The 15,878-nt window shown below is 41.9% G+C and overlaps 1 pseudogene; it reads left to right on the forward strand.

Moving 5' to 3' along the window:
• The window catches only part of LOC147465118 (uncharacterized), a 37,030-nt pseudogene that overhangs the window by 3,433 nt on the left and 17,719 nt on the right, over positions 1–15,878 (forward strand).

The raw sequence follows: 15,878 nt of genomic DNA on the forward strand, positions 1-15,878 counted from the left end.
CAAGAAGAGAACTGGCGGGATCAGCAGTAATCGAAATAATTACACCGCTTCCCTGAAGATTTCCTTTCCCATGTTCAAAGGAGGGAAAAAGGATGATCCTGATGTTCACATACAAGCTTTTGAGCAGTATGCTAAACTAAAAAACATTGATGAAGATGATTGGGGGGAATACTTTCCACAAACCTTGAAGGAAGCAACAAGGAAATGATATTACCATTACCTTGCATGCCAACTGAGATCATATAATAAATTACTTAAGGCCTTCAGGTTGGAATATTCCGACAATCGAGGGGATGAGGATATTCTCTATGAATTGGATCAGATCAAACAGAGGAATTTGTCAGTCCGCAGCTATGTCGAAAAGATCAAAGAACTGACCAGACAGTTGCAAGAACCACCATCTGAGAAGAGATTAAGGGCATGGTTTTTGAATGGGTTCAGAAGCAAGAAGCTGAGAGAACAAGAAGTACCAGCCCCTACAAAGAAATTCACCGACCTAGTCCAACGAGCATTAAAACTGGAACAGCAGGCTAAGAAAGAAAAGAGCCACAAGAAGCGAAGGACCAGTAGTAGTAGTTCGGCTATTGAAGCAACCGATTCCAGTGAAACATCTAGCAGCTCCAAGAGCAGCTCCGATAATCGGACAAAGGAAAAATCAAAGAAAGGATCATGGACCAAGAGAATTGAAGAAATGGCTGGGCAAATTGCAGAGATTAGCCACACAAGACAGCCGGTCCGGAAGATGGATACTTGGTGTTCAAGATGTATATCCAAGGACCACATCTCCACGGAATGCCCACAATGTACCTACTGCAAGGCCTTCGGTCACCTATGGAATAATTGTGGCATCCGAATTCATCATTTTAAGAAAGGAAAGGATCTATCAGTGGTTGCCTACACTGAACCAGTGAAGGTAGAGCCAATCAAAGTAGCCCAAGAAGAAGGACCAGGTACCAGTGGTATTGGTCAAGGACGAGGCAGATACCAACCAGGAATGGGCAGAGGAAGAGGAAGAGGCCACTTCCAGACCAGAAGCATGAATTGCTACACCTGTGGGAAGTATGGTCATTTTGCAGCCCAATGTCCAAAGGCATCGGTAACAACTGCTATTGAGGCTAAGGCACCAGAGCCAGTCCCAGTCAGAGTAGTTACCAGGAGCAAAGAAGTAATCATTGAAGAGATTCCAGACATTTCAGAAGTACCAGCCAACTCCAACAGCAGCAAGTGGGCCCAACAAAGGGAAGTTTGGAAGGCCAAGGGTAAGGAAAAGGTGGTAGATGAGTGGCAAGAGAAGCGGGAACTAGCAGCTAAAATCACATAGGATTTAGCTAAGAAGCTACCAGAGCAGCCAGAAAGTACCGAGGCTAGAGTCATTCAGAAGATACCAACCCAATCGACTGATAAAGATCAGTCAATACCGACCATGACAGAGACCATGCTGGCTGTAGTACATGGACTAGCTGATGAGATGGAAGAGAAGGGAAAGAGTAGTACTGCTAAAGAAGAATGGCAGTATGAAAACACTAGCTCTTCAGGCTCTGACAATCAGTCTGACCAGGAGCAAGAGGAAATTCAGGTGAAAATTTGTGATAGAATCCAGAAGCTGACTGTAGAGCTAGAGGATATAAGAAAGACCTTACATGAGGTGGCCAACTTTATCAGGCAGCGTAGGAAGACTGAGGCAGAGGCCATAACAGTAGACCTGACGGTTGTCCGGGATGATGAAGTTCCACTTATTCGGGTAGATTACAAGGTCAGGAATCAGTGGGAACCTCTCTCAAGCGTCATACTGGATGGAGGAGCAAGAGTCAATATAATGGGAGCCCATCTTCAACAAAGAATGGGTATCACTAACATGAAACCAGCACCATTCAAAGTAAGAATGGCAGATCATCGAGTCGTACAAGCGACGGGTATGATTGAAAACATGCAGATAAGAGTGGGGAGGGAAAAATTCAAAACTAGTTTCCTAGTTTTGGATGTCCAGGGAGCATATGGAAAAAGGAACTGAGGCCGAAGGAGTTGTGTCAGAAATGCTGAGCTAAGAAAATTGAGCGAATGCTAGCAGCAATGAACATCTTTCCTTTGGCAGAAATTGATTTGAATGCAGTCCTAATAAACAAAGAACAAGCTGACAAGCAGAAGAGACAATTCCCTGACCAGTTTACTTAAGTCAATATAAGGGAAAGAACCATTTAGCTAACTGGAAGAATGGAGGAACCAGCGGATACTGGAAAAATAGAAGAATCAGTATGTTCTGAAGAGGATCCACTAAATCAAAATAATGATTCAGAGATGAATGGACCTTCTTGGGACTACGCTGAAGATTCGACCAAACGAAAAGGAGGAGGACCAAATTGGTTTCTTCCAGATGATCAAGAAGTGGAGTGGAACTTGGGATCAGAGGAAAATCCCAGAATGACCAAAGTCAACAAGCACCTGAAACCGGCAATGAAGGAAAAGGCAAGGAAAATGTTCCAAAACTATAAAGATGTATTTGTCTGGGAACATACAGATTTGAAGGGAGTAGATCGTGAAGTCTGTCAGCACAGAATACCACTGAAACCAGAAGCTAGGCCAGTCAGATTGCAAAGATACCGGATGAACCCCAACTATGCAAAGAAGGTCAAGGAGGAGATTGATAATCTTCTCAAGGCGGGGTTCATTACGGAGGTAGCAAGTAGTGATTGGTTATTTCCAATAGTCGTCGTTCCTAAGAAAAATGTGAAATTAAGGGTTTGTGTCGACTATAGGAAACTAAATGCCCCGACCATCAAGGATCCGTTTCCCTTACCTTTTACTGATATGTTGCTTGATGAGATCGTAGGATATGAGATGTATAGCTTCATGGATGGTTATAGCAGCTATAACCAATTACAGATTTCTCCGAAAGATAGGGCCAAGACCACTTTAATCACTGAGTGGGGAGCATTCATGTATCTGGTGATGCCTTTTGGCCTATGCAATGCACCAGCTACTTTTCAGCGGTGTATGATGGAGATGTTTAATGAATTTCTTCATCGGTTCCTCGCCATTTTCATGGATGACTTCACTGTCTATTCAGCTGAGGAACAACACCTTCTATTCCTAGAGATGGTTTTTAAACGCTGTCAGGAGAAAAGGATTTGCTTGAATCCATTTAAATCAGTATTTTTGGTTTGGAAGGGACAGCTACTGGGACATGTGGTTTCCCGCAATGGAATAGAAATGGCCAATGACAAAATACAATGTGTCCAGCAAGCTAAAGCTCCTAGAACTGCTTCTGAGTTGAGTTCTTTCTTGGGGTATGTGAATTTTTATAGAATATTTGTACACAAATTCGCTTCTCAAGCAGTACCACTATATGAGCTTACAAAGAAGACAAGTAAGTTCAATTGGACTGCTGAATGTGAGGAGAGTTTCCAGAATTTGAAAAAAGCCATTACCAACAAACCAGTCCTCAGGCAGCCGAATTGGGATATTATTTTTTAGGTACACGTAGATGATTTAGGATTGGAAATGGGGGCAATATTAGCTCAGCCAGATGGCAGGACAGACTATCCGGTCTATTTTGCTAGTCGGAGATTCAGTCAGGCTGAACAAGGCTATATGACTACTGAAAGAGAAGCCCACGGAATGGTTTTTAACGCTACAAAGTTCAGGCATTACCTATTGGGGAAGTTATTTCATTTTTATGTGGATCATCAAGCTCTTCTGTTTCTGATTAACAAAGTCATTATTCAAGGCAGACTGATAAGATGGATGATGTTCCTTATGGAACTTGAGTTCAGAATTTTCCATAAGCCTGGCCGAAACCACTGTGGAGCTGACTTCCTTTCCAGAAGTACAGAAGGATATTTAGAATCACCTCTGAGAGATGAACCAGTGGATGCTGATTTATTTCAGTTAGAAGCAGAAGAATCAGTGGATCCTGAATGGTATGATATTTATCAATTCCTTTCCCAAGGTGCCTTTCCAGAAGATTGGAAACAGAATCAGAAGAAGGCTCTGCTCATAAAAAGCCTGAAATTTACCATCATTGGGGGATTACTTTATCGATTGGGTGTGGATGGTATACTTCGGAGATGTGTTCCAATCGAGGGAAGAATGCAAGTTATCTCAGAGGCACATAATGGAGAGTCTGGTGGACACTTTTCCAACAAAGTAACCTACAAGAAGATTCTGCAAGCAGGTCTGTGGTGGCAAACAATGATTTTTGATGTCAGAAGATTTTGTAAAACTTGTGATATATGCCAGAGAATGGGCCGACCAACAGCTGCAGACATGACTCCCTTAATGCCAATACAACCATTGGGAGTATCCATGAAATGGGGATTGGATTTTATGAGACCTTTTAAGAAGGTGACTCCCAGGAAGAACAAGAACATCGTGATGGGTACTTGTTATGTTACCAAGTGGGTTGAAGCTAAGGCTCTTCCTGACAACACAGCCAAGTCAACTGCAAGATTTCTGTTTGAGAATATTGTCTGCCGATATGGATGTCCAGTGGAAATTGTGACCAATCAAGGGACACATTTCATCAATGATACTATGGAAATCCTATTGGATATGCTTTCAGTCAAGCATCGGAAATCTACTCCTTAATATCCCAGATGCAATGGAAAGGCTGAAAGTAGCAATAAGACAATTAAGACTATTATCACTAAGGTGGTACAAAAGAAACCAGACCAGTGGGATTTGAAGCTTCAGACTGTTCTCTGGGCTTATAGGACAGCTTATAAGGTAACTACTGGAATGACACCATTCAGAATGGTGTATGGAACTGAAGCTGTGGTTCCTATGGAGTTTATAATCCCCAGTCTGAGAATGGCTGTAAAGTATGGACTAGACTTCAACCATAATCTTAAGAAACGACTGGAAGAACTGATGCAGTTAGATGAACTCAGGCATGATCGTCAAATTAAAGTCTGAGAATTCCAAAAAGGAGACTTAGTGCTTCTATATCAGTCAAGACTGGGTCCAAAGAAGCCAAATTTGAAGATTGCCTGGGCACGACCTTTCGAGGTTGATTGGGTCTTCTCTAATGGCACAGTCAGATTAAAAGACTTATCAGGACTGATGTTTCCGGGAGTATATAATGGAGCAAAGATCAAACTTTATTACTTAGAGACCAGAGAAACTGGGTTAGAAGAAGTCACTAAGGAACTGGAGGTTGTTGATCAAGAGATACCAGAATCAGATATTTTTGGTCTTTTCCATGTGCAACTAGTTCCAGCTTCAGAACCAGTACCTGAAGAATCAGATCAGGCTGATTTAAGAACCAATACCAGTATGGTCCAGCCAGAGTAGGAATCAGTTCAGAACCAGTATGAACACATTTTCCAAATTTTAAGTGGCCAGCGGTCAAATGGTATGCCAGTGATAATTAGTACAAGGATGGGTTGCAGTCTTGTCCAATGCATGTTTGCCATGTCAGCAACGGCACAGACAAGTCTAGGTGCGGCGAGTGGTGGAGCTTTTATGGCGCGAACACGTATAACAGTCAGGAGAGTTAGCATTTTTCCTCATAAATCTCCTGCGCAACGTTTTCCTCCTGTCAACCATTCGCCATCGCCAAGCTCCGAGGTTTCTGCACTACAGCCGCAAACTTCAAACCTTTGACGAGACAGCTGACTGTCAAACAACCTTACCAGCGACACCAGGCAACGGCTTTAACACAAGTAAGTCCTCTTCGTCTTCGCCTCTTTCATCGTCGTCGACCTCACAGTGTATGGGTAGAAGGAAACGTTCAGAGAAGATGCAGGAAACTCTTGAAGAAACCCAGGCTATCATTGCAAAGGCAAAGGCAAGCCTTCCTGTTCTTCCATACAGTAAAATCCAATGATATGTCTTTACTGATCATGCAATGACTCTGCTACAACTCTGGGATCTGCGAGTTGTATTGCAAGCGACAAGGATTGCTTTTGATGCAGGGATCATCAAGCAAGTTCTTGATTCCTTTGATGTAGAAAACAGCAGTGCTATGATAAATAATAGGAGGGTGTCAATGACACCAGAAGCCATTCCATTTGCATTTCGGATGCCCAATGAGACTAAACCATCGGTGGCAACTGCGCAGCAAATAAGTATTGCTCTAAAGGAGGATGAAGCAGCTCGAAAGAAGCGCAAGACAAGTGCTCAAGGAGTTCCAGTACCAGGACTGGAAGCCTCCGCTGCTTACAGGTTTGTAGCCGAAGTAGTTAGTCTTAAGAATAACCCAACTTATGTGTCAGAAAAATTATTTGCTATGCTGTTGGCCAAGATATTGGATCCACAAGTCCATATCAACCTGTGTCAAATACTCTTGCATAATGTACTTCCAGAGACTGCCAAGTTGAAATCTCAAACTGTTTTCAAGGCATGGTATGTCTGGCAATTTTTGTATTGGGCCACTGCTGCAGATGTTAATGAGCAGGTAAAGCTGGCTTGGAGTGAGCAGCCTATTTCTGAACCTAACAAAATTGAACTGTCCTCAGACGACGAGGAAACAGAAAGTCAAACGATTTCCAATGACCTGAAAAGGAAAGCCACTGCAGAGGAAGCTGGCAGTTCAAAGAAGCCAAGAATTACACTGACAAAAAGCAGTGAGTTTCTGAAGCAAATAGAAAGCCAGGTTAAGGCAGTGAGCACTGAGAAAGCTGAGAGAAGTAAAACGGAACAGCATATTGTTCAGCAAACTGTGCCTGATCAATTAGTTGGTGCTACTGGGAAAGATCAGGTAAAGGCAGTCACTGAGGCAAAGGTACCAGACCAGTCAGGGGACAAAGGCAAGAATCAACTGGATAAAGGGAAAGGTCCAGCGTCCTCAACTATGTCTGAAACAATTCCTGTCATTTCTCAAAACCCTCTGCAACTGGTTAAAAAGGATAAGTTACAGCAAATGCAAACTCAGAAATTAAGAGGGTATCTCTTACTCACCAAAACTGATTATGCATCTCTACCTTATGTGGCTCCTGTGGCAATATATGAACCAGTTGATTCTGATCCAACAACGGTCAAAGACAGATGTTCAGTACTGATACAGTCCTCTTGGAATACCATTGTCAGCTGTATGGGACAATTGGTGGAGGCTGCTGGATCAGAAGATGAAGTCAAAAAGATTAAAGCTGACTTGGCAGAAGCACAGCATCAGATTGCCACACTCCAGAAATCCCAGGAAGTGCAAAACATACAACACAGGGTATTGGAAGCTCAATCAAAAAGATCTCAGGAGTTGTTGAACAAAAAGTTAGCTAAAGCTGAGTCTGAAATTATGATCATAAAGAGTCAAAGGAATGAAGCATCGAGAGCTGTCGAGCGAGCTGAAATGGGGCTCAGAACGAAGCAGGCAGAATTTAGAAAGCTGCTATTACACCATACAGCTCTGAAGCGTTTGTTGACGGACAGATACATCTACAATAGCTTGTCTGAAATTTTAAACCACGCAAGCAATGCTGTTTTTGATTTAGAAAATTTAAAGTCCTTGATGGAAAGTCTGCAAAGTGATTTGCAGGACAAGGTGAGTGAGTTCAACAATGCTCTGATGAACCAAGCCATCATGGATTATATTGAGCAGCAAACATCCCTAGAGAAGGATGAAGAAGAAGAAGAAGATGAAGCTGATAAGGAAGAGGATGATCAAGAAGCCGGGCATACACAGGATGATGATGATCCCCCACCACCATCTCCACCCCCAGGACCTGGTACTGGTTGGGACAGGGCCAGATGAAGGAGGCCAGTCACAACCAGACCAACCAGACCAGACTGAGGAACAACAGGAAAGACAGAAAATAGAACAACAGTTGGGTCATCAGCAGACTGAAGAACAGCAGCCGAGTAACACTGGAGATGAGCCAACTAATCAATCCCATCATAGCAGAGAGGCTAAAGGGAAAATGAAGGTGAAGGATGAAGGACCAGTGAATGATCATCAACATTCACTGCAGCTCATTACCTTGAATAAGCAGCTGAGACATCAACAAGCCTCCATCACCAGACAGTATCTGAAGGATGATGCTCTATGGACTGATTTAGAAAGGTTCCAAAGATTATATTGATAGCCGTTTTTTCGGCTCTCTGTAATTGCCATAGTGAGTTATCCCCCCCTATCAAATCACTCAAACACTGTGGTTACCCTCACCCTTGCACTGTATATAGGTGCGTGTGAGTTAGGGAACTTTTCCCATATCTCCTTACTGAAATAAAAAACCCTCAATTAGCTAGTCATTGGGCTAGTTGAGCCAAAAAAATAAAAAATATAAAAAATATAAGTATATTATGGCCCATGCGTATGTAAATATTTCTTTGTATATAGGGCCTAAATAAAAGATTTTTTCATAATTATTTTGGTATTTATTTAAATATTTCTACCTAGGTGTGTGTTATTTATGCTCTGTACATTGCCTCACCATTACCACAATTTTTTCTTACCATTTTTCATACTCTTTATTCCATATAGAAATATTTTCATGTAAGCTTCTCTTATATTTGGTGTAACTCCACCCCAACAAAAATCCAAAAAAACTAGTTTTATTTATGTGTATATTTTTCACTATTGTGATTTTTCCCTTCCTACATCTATTTGTTTTTTTTTTTCTAAAAAATTAGAACACCAAAAATATTTATCTTTTTATGGTAGCCTCATAATGAGAGAGATTTCTTTTGACCCCTTTATATTTTTTCCACTTATATTATTTATATTTGACATGTACATATTTTTTAGACCCCTCAATATTTGATTTTCTTAGTTGTACTATTCACTTATATCATAATCTCAACAATATCTTCAATTATAGACCTACCAAATAAGGTAAAGGGTAGGTGGCATGCATACATGCACTATGGAGGGCTCACTCTTGGAGGTATTCAAAAGAATCATCCAAAGAAGGACCCCACAAGGACCTTATGCAGTGGAAAAAAACGGTCGGTTTTGCTGAATTTTTAAAGTTCACTTGCTCTCCGAATTTGAAAAAGTGATACAAACAAAAGTTGTAGCTCGTGGGCTGAACTTTTGCCTCAAATTTTTTCATATTTTTTTGAGCTACAAGCTGTGAGCTATGATTTTATTAGTGGACCTCAGTTTTCCCATGCTATGCAGCCACACTCTCTCTTCCACTTTATCATTTTCCTCTTTCACACACACTTCTCCACTCATCATGCCCACCTCTCTCACCACTCCTCTCTGCACCCTACTCACCTTCTCCTCAACCTTGAAGAATAAGAGAAACCATGGTGAACTCATACCTCCCACACACAATTCCATTCCAAAATTGACCACCTAGTCTCATTTTTCCTCCTCCAAATTACCCTTATCTATCAAAAAACCACAAAATTCAGCCTCTTCTCTTAAAAGACAGCATCATGGTGGTTGATTACTCAGCTTCAATTACCTTGTCTCTCAAGGAAGGTCAAGAGTGGAGAAAAAATGTACCGTCAAAGCTAGTGGACCGTCAACAAGCGTCAAAATTGGCCCTACTCAAGACACTTGGAGCATCAACCTTGTAAGAAATCCACCTTTTCTTACCTCTTAAGAGTTTTTCTTCCTTATTTGTATCCTACGTGGATACTCCCATTGTAAATATCCAATTCCATTTGTAAATTAATACTAACTCTACTAACACTAACCCACTATGAAGAGTCCTATCACCTCCATTTCTCTCCTCTCTCTTTCCCCACCAACTTCTTGATAATTCCAAGCAAAAGAAATTAGATAAATTGTTGAAAATCTAACCCAACCATGGTTAGAGGAGTAACCCTAGCCTTCAAAATTGCTATAAAAGGAGGGTGTAGCTAGCACAAAAGGGAGGAGCCATAAGCAAGAGCACTATGCTATAACTTGAGAAGCCAAGCTCAACCTCTCTAGAAGGAGCTCTTGAGTGGAAGCTCATTGTCTTATGCACGTGCATGTGTTGCAATAGGGGATTAGCAAGGGAACTCTATGCCATTGTAAGAGAGAGAGTGATCATTCAATTGAGAGTAGGAAATCTATCATTTCTCCTACTAGTGTAAGCCCAACATTTGCTGAATCAAGGAGGGTGGATTTGGACTAAGCTTGGATACTTTGTCTCCCTTCCAACGTGAAGTAATGGACAACAATGATGCGTAAGTGTCTTGGCGTTTTTTGTTAAGTTCTTGATAGCTTGTCTCTGGTGTTGTCATCAATCTAGCCATAAATCCCACATATTGTAAGAGGGCGACAGGGTGGAGAGGACTCCCCTGGCCTTAAGAAAGTGATTGGGGTGGCTTTTCTTGTGATGTGTTGTAGTGAAATTTACGCAAGCTATGTTGAACAAATACTAATCTCACTTTGATTTGTCATGACAGATTTGTAAGAAGGTATTAATGCAACAAGCACCCCCTCCCCCTTTCTCTCTCTTTCTTAAATATATAGTTGTGTTTGCTTGATCATTGCCGATACATTTCAAAGCAGCCCGAGAACTATCTCTATCTCTCTCTCTCTCTCTCTCTCTCTCTCTCTCTCTCTCTCTCTCTCTCTCTCTCTCTCTCGTGTTTTAGTGTGTGAGAGTGTTCCATTGGTGTTAGGGTCAGTGTAAATTCCTTGCTTGTTTGTGGGTTGCTCTAACGATTCTCCTCTTTTGCGTCCTAGTTCGCTCTTAAACTAGGTGGTGCCCCTTGTGTAGTTGGGATTGGGCCGTGGGTTTGTTGTTTTGGTTTGTGTTGTGTTGTGCCCCAGCCCCATTGAGCAGCACGGGAGCCTTGAAGGGTGTCTAGAGGTTGCTCTTCTTGTCGCCCGCCCCAGACCGCCTCAAATTGGCGCCCCCACTGAGGACGGCTTGTGTATTTTTGTGTAGAATCAACCTTTAGCATAGTCAAGTAGTTTGCATGAATCACGAAAATTTGTATGATCCCTTCATTCCCATTGCAAGGCAAAAGGTACACATAATTGTTAGTACTAAGTTGCAATTTCAACATGTCATTCGTAGAATTTTAGGTCCTCTTAGGTTGGCCGAGATAAACGCTTCAGTAAATCCTTTTATTTTGCCTCTCATTAGGTACGACCTTAGTTTGGACGTCTATATTTTTGTTTTGTTTTAAGCATTAGGTCATGCATAGACCATGGATAATGGCCCAGGAATAGAGGTTTTCCCCTTCCATTTCACTCCACACATTAGAATAAACATTGCAATTAGTAGGAAAATCCATTTTCAACAACGTATGGTGTTCATGTTTGGTGCCCAAAGAGTAGGAGAAATTCTCGCATCACCAAACCCTGTCATACTACCTCTTATTGATTATCATAGGTGGTTTGATGTGAATATCTTTATTTTGTTGTAGAATAGATTGCAAGCTAGAAAACATTATTGTGTAAATCTTTTTAAGAAAGAAAAACAAAAACGGGTGTCACTTTGAAATCAATTCAATGGAAATCCAACGCCAAATGTCTGGGTATCCTCTTTTCTTTGGAGAGCCTGGAGAGGATGCAGAATTATTTTTAGCAAATTTTAAGATGTCTTGCCGTATCAAGAGGATAATAACTAATCAAATACGTGTAGAAATGTTTGAGGTGGTCCTTAGGAAAGATGCTAGCACTTGGTTTGACTCTTTGCCTGAGGAAGTTAGGGGAAATACACAGAAGTTTTGAATTGTTTCAAGAAATACTTCTTTGATCCCCAAAACACTCAAAAATTATGGCAAGACATTGTTTCTCATAAGCAAAAAGACTTAGATGACTACTACTTGTACAAGCAAGAGTTTCTACGTCTTTGGGCTCTATGGATACGAAATATTGGTAACCCTGGTGATGTTGCAGAATTTCTAAAGAAGGAGAGGTTCATAGCCGGACTCTTTCCTGACCTTAAAGTAAAAGTTGAGGCGGGTGCACCTGCTACCTTTGATGCAGCTGAAACTAGGGCTGCTGAGAAATATAGGAATCTCAAGTGCTTAAGGGGAGAGGTTCCAATAGAAGGTCTTAGACCCAAAGGTAAGTCACAAGCATCAACATCGAGGGAGCTTCCTGAGGTAACGGCGGAAGTAATTGAGAAGTTAAACGAATCTTTAAGCAGCCTGTCAATTCACCTTGCACAAGCTGTAGGTCCAAAGGGACAAGCAAAGAAGTCTGAAGAGCGAGATCCACGACCTAGGAGAGTCTTGCAATGTTGGAATTGCGGAGAGTCTGGACATGGGATGTATAATTGTCCTTGGCCCCGTGGGGAGCCAGGGAGACCTAACTTGAATTACCTAGTGATGAATGCAGGTGAAGGAACTGGTCAACAACCAAGGCTTCTACAAAGACCAAATGGACCAAGACCACCTCCACAAGGGGTAGAAGGAGTTCCACCTTTGCCAGATCCAAATGTGCATGTGGTAGAGGTGACAAACTCAAATGAGGTTGACATGGAAGCAAACGGCATTAAGCGTGGCCGAGGAAAAGGTAAAGAGAAAGAGGGTGTCCCATCACAGAGTGACCATGGACAAGGCAAGAAGGCAAAGGAGACCAAGGAAGCTAAGAGGACTCGACGTCGTATCAATCTCCAAGACTTCCCTCTTGGACATGGTATGGCTCCATACAACTTGTTGGAAGACATGCGAGGTAAGGGTCCTGATATCTCATGGCCTCAGTTTCTTGCATTATGCCCACAAGTTAGGAGGGATTTAACAAAGGCAGTTAGCACTAGGAGAAAGGTAAAAGAGAGTTTTCCTGTTGTAAAAATTGCACATGCTGAAATGAACGAGGATATTACACCTGTGCTAGATTGTTACATAAAAGGAAGATTGGTTAGGAAAGGTCTAGTGGATGGGGGTGCACAAATTTGCATCATGACAGAAGGGCTCATGCAAAGACTAGGCATGCACATCCATGAGACACCTGAAATCAAAGTGAAAATGGCAAACAATAGCAAGGCTAGGTGCGTAGGTATTTGTAAAACTGTTTTTGTGGAGGCCTTTGGCATTAAGAAGGCAGTGGATTTCTATGTCATGTCTACCAAGGGAAATGGTTACCCATTTATCCTAGGAAGACCATGGCTAATGAAAATGCGAGCTTTGCAGGATTGGGAGAGTGGAAAGCTAATTTGCAGGAATGACAATCACAAGAAGGTTGTCTTTGACATGAAGGAGCAACGCCAAGAGGAGCTCCATGAAGAATCATCTCAAAGTGAGACGGAAGAAGATTGGACTGAAAACACTTCAGAAGAAGAAAGTAGCGGCAGCATTACTGAAGAGGAGTCCTCCATTGAAGTCATGGGGGTAAGGTTTAAGCCAAACAACCAGGAGACCTCTTCTCAAGGTTTGGAAGAGGTAGGTTCCCAAGAGAACCAAAAGGTGGAAGATGAAGGAATGTTAGAAGGTATGTTGTCTACAACACTTACAAAGGATGAAAGAGAGGAGTTCAAATGTGTGCTAAGGAAATTTCCAAGGCTTTTTGCTAAAGACTACACCGATGTGCGTGGAGTAGATGTTGTTCAACACAAGATTGAGTTGAAGCCAGAGGCCACACCTAAGGCTCAAAAGCTACGAAGGCTAGGAGTCATTAAGGAGCAGGCTCTACTCAAGGAGGTAAGAAAGCTTCTAGCAGCAGGTTTCATTTATCCAGTGGAGAATTCAGAGTGGGTCTCTCCCGTTGTTGTCACTCCTAAGAAAAACGGAAAGTGGAGGGTGTGTGTGGATTACCGTCCACTCAATGAGGCAACAAAAAGAGATCACTTTCCCCTCCCATTTCAGGATGAGATACTAAATGAGGTAGCTAGTCATGAGAAGTACACTGTGTGTGATGGCTACTCAGGCTACTTTCAAATAGGTATCGCATTGGAAGATCAATTGAAAACAAACTTTATCACTCCTTGGGGTTGTTATGCTTTTAGAGTCATGCCATTTGGTCTGACAAATGCTCCTGCAACATTCCAACGTTTCATGAACATGTTGTTTCAAGCATTCTTTGGAAAGTCCATTAGGGTTTTTATTGATGATTTTTGCATTTATAGCTCAAAATCATTGCATCTACAAAGGGTAGAAGAAGGTTTAAAGAAGCTCTATGACATGGGAGGTCAACTCAACCCCGACAAGTGTCACATAGCTGAGGATGAAGTGATCTTGCTTGGTCACAAGGTTTCCTATAAAGGCATTGAGGTGGATCCTTCAAAGACAAAGGCTCTTATTGAGCTCCCCTCCACTACAAGAGGCTATTCATATTAGCGACGCTCACACAGCGACGCTCAAAAAAAAATTTCCCGGCGTCGCTATGAGCATCGCAAATTTACAAAGAAATTTGCGACGCTCATAGCAACGCTCATAGCGACGCCGGGTGGGCTAAAAAAATAACCGAGCGCGCCCAAAAACTCAGATCTCAGATCTTAGTTTTTCGGCGCCCTCAAGCAAGGAGCAGGTAATGCTCTCCCTCTCTCTCTCTCTCTCTCTCTCTCTCTCTCTCTCTCTTTTTCTTCTCCACACACACACACACACACACGAGGAGAGGAAGGAGAGCCAGGTATGCTCCTTCCCTCTCCTCATTCTCATGTTCCCTTCCCCTCTTTCTCTCTCCCTCTCTCACTCTCTCTCTTTTTCTTCTCCACACACACACACACACACGAGGAGAGGAAGGAGAGCCAGGTATGCTCCTTCCCTCTCCTCATTCTCATGTTCCCTTCCCCTCTTTCTCTCTCCCTCTCTCTCTATCTCTCACACACACATACACACACACACATAGTGTTTTTGAGAGAGAGAGAGAGAGAGAGAGTACAAACAAAAACAAAAACGCACACACACATACAAAAACAAAGAATGCACACACACATTGAGAGAGAAAAAGAGAGAGAGAGCATGCATAAACAAAAAACGCACGCATTGAGAGAGGAAAAGAGAGAGAGAACATGCATAAACAAAAAACGCACACATTGAGAGAGGAAAAGAGAGAGAAAACATGCATACAATCCAAAAAAACGTACACACATTGAGAGAGAAAGAGAGAGAAACTAATTTAACGTCGTAGGCAACTAATTAAAATTAAAAGAACTAAAGATCTAGCCGACGAGGAGTTGAACTCAAGACCTATTATTCAAGAGGGAAATGGCATAATCAATCTATCATACTTGGCATGGGTGATAGAAAGGTTATACCATTTATCTCTTTTTATTGGCACACACATCCACACACGCGCACACACACAAGAAGAAGAGAGTTATAACGTCGTAGGAAACTATCTTAAAAGATGTTAAAGATTAGGTTATATGTAGACTTACATTAAATTAGATTTAGGTTTATTTTTAACTAGATTTACGTTTATTTAAGCTAGATTTAGATTTACATTATATTAGATTAGATTTAGGTCTCCATAGACTGTGATGCCTGCATGAAGCAGGTGAAGAAAGCCCTCAATGGAATATAGGGTATTGCTGCCTTCACTCATGGTGGGCTCCGTCGATCCAAAAGTACTGGTGAAATGTCTTCAGAAGATAGGGAAGAAGGTGGATCTTCAGGGCGGCAAGAGTCACTACATCAACGACACAATGACCATCTAGACAACCTCTAGTCATTAGACTTACGTTAAATTAGATTTAGCTTTATTTTTAGTTAGATTTACGTTTATTTAGATTTACGCTTATTTACGTTAGATCGAGTCCACGCAAGAATTACTTATGGTTTAGGGTTTAGAGTTAGACGAATAGTGAAAAGATCTACTGTGAAAAGATGTTAAGATGCTGTGAAGTGCTACAGCTAGAGAAGAGGCAAAGGGGTTTTGTCCACTACATGCAGTATCATGTAGACGTGGGTGTGTAGATTTCTTGTACCCACAAATATAGGTATTGACCAATAAAGATGAGATTATAACCCGGTGGTTCTGATCTCCGTGCACCTCTAGACCAAGGTGTGCGGGGATTGGACATGACTAGAGAATGTGAGGTAAAGAGAGAGAGAGAGAGAGAGATAAGACGAAGAATGCCAATAGAATATTAAATTTGTTGTCC

This window comes from Adiantum capillus-veneris, chromosome 1 (assembly GCF_014529385.1).
Source record: "Adiantum capillus-veneris isolate H3 chromosome 1, ASM1452938v2, whole genome shotgun sequence".
In the NCBI taxonomy this organism is placed as follows: Eukaryota; Viridiplantae; Streptophyta; class Polypodiopsida; order Polypodiales; family Pteridaceae; genus Adiantum; species Adiantum capillus-veneris.